The 5,170-nt window shown below is 39.4% G+C and overlaps 1 long non-coding RNA gene across 1 annotated transcript; it reads left to right on the top strand.

The window, feature by feature from the left end:
• Positions 1 to 1,467: 1,467 nt before the first annotated feature.
• LOC117511979 lies at positions 1,468 to 4,660 on the top strand. The gene is made up of 3 exons (XR_004561169.1): positions 1,468 to 1,583; positions 3,408 to 3,640; positions 4,617 to 4,660. It is a non-coding gene; the product is annotated as an uncharacterized LOC117511979 (long non-coding RNA).
• Positions 4,661 to 5,170: the final 510 nt, after the last annotated feature.

Here is a 5,170-nt window from a genome sequence, read left to right as displayed (position 1 = left end):
CAGAAACATGTCTTGGGGCAACTTGCATAAACATGCACTCTGTTAATTGGAATATTATTTTTGCAATAAAAAATTTACATCACTACAGACTGTGATTGTCAGCTACTGAAATATGTTTTTTTATGGAAACAGATTGCAATGGCAGCTTATTATCCAGAAGTCCGACAGACCTGAGTTACATACATTTTGCCATATTTTCTAAAAGCATAATATCTTTAGCATTTTTGGAAATAAGGAAAAATACAATTAAAAGGTATTAAAATTGATTTACAACATAATGTTTTCAACATGCATGAGCAGAAAACTGACATTTAAATAAAACAGCTCATAGACAAATAATATTTTTTACTGGTCACTTCACAACTTGCAGTTCAAACATTATCAGACATGTTTTTAAACAAACATGCTGAACATGAGATGAATAGTCACACATGTCACAGTCTAACAGTGTTTGGTGGGAATTATTACCATAACATATTTCTTCCTTTCTGATTCCTTTAATTTCAGCTGCTCAATTCATGTTTTCAGTGAGGCATGATATTATAATTATCCAGGGTAAAACATGTACGTTGTACACATTATAACACCTGGATACAATCATTTCTGAATGTAAAATGCAACATTCTCATTCTGGTTAAAAAAAAAAAAAAAAAAAAAAAAAAAGCTTGTAGTGCTCTCCACCAAACAGTTGGTGGCAGTGGTGCACCGAGTTGGGTTAAAACCCGCTGTTTAACAAAGAAGAAGAAGAAGAAGAACACGACTTGGCTAACTAACAGTGCTGCATGCTCTCCGCTCTCTTTTGGTAAATAAAAGTTTATGTTCAAGACGTTAATTTGCCTGTTCAGTCTCTATACTACGATTAAGAGACCACTGAGAGCAGAAGAGGAGACTAACGCTGGATGATCGTCGACTGGATCACAGAAAACCAACACAACCACGAGTTAGCAGCTAGCTTCAAATGGCGAGGCCTTCCTACAGTCATCACGAGGTAATGGAACCTGATGTGAGCACAAACCTATTTTAGACAGAAAAGACAGAACTTGCTTGAAGCTTGATTATGCCAGACATGGACTAATGAGAACCAAACCAGCACATTTTTGACTAGCACGGAGCTAACGTTAGGCACAGAGAGGCACAGGCCTAATTCATATTTTGTCCATGTTTTAATTTATTCTGATATTAAGCCAGAAGCCTAAAGGTGTCAGTAAGGTGTGTGGGCATCTCACTTCCAAGGACATGCAGGTTGGGTGAATTGGAAACTTTATAATTGTCCAGGTCACTTATAAAAGAGGTCTCGATCTCAAAGGGACTAATTTGCTTAAATAAATGCTAAATTTAAAATATACATAACTTTTTATGACCATGACTAATATATATACTCTGTCTTTAAGTTTAAGTAATGTCAGTGCCCAGAAAGAGACTTTATAAAGATAAGTTTGATAATATTTTCGATCATTGTTTGTTCCCCACCACAGTAACCATGCCTGCTGCCTTAAGAGTTGTTAAATCACTGAATCCTCCATCTGATCAGTCGGTTGAGTGTGTCTGCAGTTGATTCACATCAGCCCGATCTTTATCCCGAGGTTTGTACTATAATGGTTAAATAAGATTGTTCAGTGTCTTGTGCCAGAAGATTCTAAAAATTCACATTCAGCAAGCAAAATATTCAAAATTTCTGGCAAGAAATATTCTGTTCTATTTGGGATATAATTTGAAAATACAGTAAAATCTGCCAGTAATGAAGTTGTATATACTAACTTTCCTTATTTAAAGAAATAATTTACAGGTCTTGTTACTTAATTGACATGTTTATTTATTGCTGATATAAAGTTACAGAATTCCTTTTATAAAAACTCAGTTTCTATGTCCCTTGCATAATTCATTTGCATAGTGTGTGCATACTGTCTATGGTACCATACACTTGAAACAGGACTTGTATGCTATACTACTGAGGTTTACCACCTTATCTGGTGTGGGAAAAGTGATCTGTCCAAAAAAAAAAAAAAATTTGAGATTCTTTTGGTGGGTAAATAGACCTGAGAAAGCACCAGAATTAGGGCTGAAACGATGAGTCGAGTAACTTGAATAATTCGATTACAAAAAATGTTTGAGGCAAATTCTGTGCCTCGAAGCTTCGTTTAATGTTGTAGCACATATGTCAGGCCTGTGTGTGGCGCCGCAACATCCGCAGAAAAAAAAACAAGGCGAGCATAACAGCTAATCAAATTAGCAACGATAGCTACCGCTTTCCAACGTGACACATAGAGTAAAATAAAGCCTTTTAAGAGAAAGATGGTCCATACTGATAATCTGAAATAGACTTACTGTGCATTTAAAGCGAAGCAGTGTGTTTGTCTATTTTTCTGCTCTACGTGGGGAGGGACTATTGACCCGGTGGCCAGCTGCTGTCTCTCTCTGCCCAGCGTGAGGAGCTCTCAGACCGGGCGAGTCACAGCTCTGTCCCCGGCTACATTGACAAACAGCAGAAGTCCACTCTTTCTTCTGTGTTTACCTCAGACTCACACTGAGTGTTTCACTTTTTAATGATGCGTTTTTGGGCAACACACAACACTTCACGAACACGGTAACTTAAATAATAAAAAACTGACTGCGATGCTGCATGTTCAACCTCCAGCTGAAATGCATCTGCTGAAGAGAAAGAGGGATAAAAAAAATCACGCAGGGACCCAGTAAATCAACCTTTATTTAAAAAAAAAAAACTTGGTTAATTTTTACAAATTGGACAAAACAAAATAGAAGGCTACATCCCATCGCCATTTCAGCATTGTGCCATTGCTTATAGACAGCCCATTGATGTTGTTTAAAACGCAAAAGTACTTTTTATCCGATTACTCGATTAATCGCCAGAATAATAGATAGAATACTTGACTGCTAAAATAATTGATACCTACAGCACTAACCAGAATGCATTTGAGATTTCACATTTTTCTGGGGGACAACCACCTGACCAACCATCAGGGCCTTGCCAAGTTTTTTTTTTATTGTTTTTTTCATCCATGGCTCACTCTCATCACTGAGTGGTGGCCAAGTGGTTAATGCACTTGGTTTCATTGCAAAAGGTTCCGGGCTCAAATCCCACCCCTGCCACATTTCTCCATGTAATGTGGAGTTGCATCAGGAAGGGCATCCGGCGTAAAACCTGTGCCAATTCAACATGCAGATCCACCTCAGATTTGCTGTGGCGACCCCGAGTGCAAACAAGGGGGCAGCCGAAGGGACTTACCTACTTACTTTCATCACTCAGTTCATTCACAGATTTGTCCATGCTGAAGATGAAAGGTCAACAGCATTGGTTTAATCCTTTGTGAAGCATAGGATTTAATGTAAAGTGAGAACTTCTGTATTAAGGTTGTAACATATGGATCTATATACATTTTGTGTTCCAGGAGAAGCAGAATGACATTCACAGTATCAAACAGCTAAATGACAGAGTTGGTGCACTGCATCCTTGGACTGTCCCTGAAAGTGTCGGTTCCCAGACATACCAGGAGAGAGAACATTGTGGACGCTGCTAAGATGATCATCTGAAGAATGGCCAGCTAAACCAGAAGTGTGGGCTTGAACCAATTCCAAGCAGTGCCTGGAAGTAATGGGCCTTCCAGTAAAGTTACTCAAAGAAGTGAGTTAATGTGTTTTCTTTTTGTTAGATCCTCATCACCTTAATAAAGTTTTGCTGTTTCATTTTTTACACAGTATATTATGAAACATGCTGTATTTATGGAAATACGGTAACTAAAGCCTTTCACATTGCATGCTTTATACGCATCAGGCAACGCGTCGCGTCAACGCCTCCCACACCCCCGACGCGTTCCGTGTGGCAAGGGGACGGAGACTTTTGCTCAGATGCTTTTTTTTTTTCTTCTTCTTCTTCAGAGGAAAGCTGAGTGATCGCCATGTTGTATGTGCGTCGATGAACCACGAAAAAGTTTTAATACAGCAGTCAAATTAATTTTGAGGTTTAAAAAAACATTTGCAAGGATTTTTCTTCAGAAAACTGCTCTGTATAAATGAGCAGTCCTGTGACACCTTCCTGTTTTGTAGGCATCAGTGGTTTCTGCCGCTAGTCTTCCATGTTTGGACCCGACACATTGTTTCTTTTGGACAGTGTGAAGCTTTGTCACAGTTCAGAGCGGCAAAAGTTGGATTGGGTTGAACTTTTACCACGTCAGCCTGTTGACAAGCAGGAATGTGCACACTCCCGGCAGAAGCGATGGTTTAGCTCGGCTTTTGACGTGACGCTTCAGACGCCTCTAAAAAGCAACGCGTTTCATTGAAAATACTTTTTAGACCGATTTGTGGCGCCTCTGATGCTTCCAAAGCATGTGGTGTGAAAAGTCCTTTACACAAATAACAGTGGGTACAGAGGATTAATCATTTTTGTCTGATCTGCTTTCACCTGTGTGGTATACCTAATTGATAACTAAATTGAGAAAATTCTGGAAGCAATATAAACAGCTTGTTAAAAATATAGGGCCTGTCCAATAAGGTGCTGAGTTGAATACCAGTTATGACCATGTAGCTCAAATTATACAATATCTGAACAGAAAAATGTATATAATTGCTTGTGACTAACAAAGGAAATTTTCAACTTGCAGCTCAAGAGTACTAATGACAGACTTGATGGTGAGGACGAGGGAACCAGGCACCAGAGGAATGCCCTAATCAATACCTTAACTGCATACACCCCTGGAATGGAACAAGGGAAGTATACAGTAACAGTCATTGTCAGGGGCGGCTTGAACGCTACGGCTCCTGTTTATCTTTGGCAGCCAGGACAAGTCAGGAACTGTCAATTGCCAGGGACGTGCCACAAATTTAGAGTTGTCATGGCAACTGCAATAAAAATCACATCAATGGACAGTACTACCATTATTTCTACAATTGTGCCATAATCTGAAGATGTCCTGTCCGAGCAGAATCAAAGAAGTATAGACGGGACCATCCTGAACTTTTTCCTGACCCAGATTACAGGTTTGAAAAACTAACAATCTTGCAAATCTGTTTTTTTTTTGGGGGGGGGGGGGGGGGGGCAGTCACAGTAGAGAGGCACCGTGACGTCTGGTCTCTGGCTGCGAATCCAACATGGCAGAATCTACTTCAAAACAGCTTCATTTCTGTGTAAATCTAACATGTCTATCATATATTATTG

Source organism: Thalassophryne amazonica, chromosome 6 (genome assembly GCF_902500255.1).
Source record: "Thalassophryne amazonica chromosome 6, fThaAma1.1, whole genome shotgun sequence".
In the NCBI taxonomy this organism is placed as follows: Eukaryota; Metazoa; Chordata; class Actinopteri; order Batrachoidiformes; family Batrachoididae; genus Thalassophryne; species Thalassophryne amazonica.
This window is presented reverse-complemented; position numbering and strand designations above follow the sequence as displayed.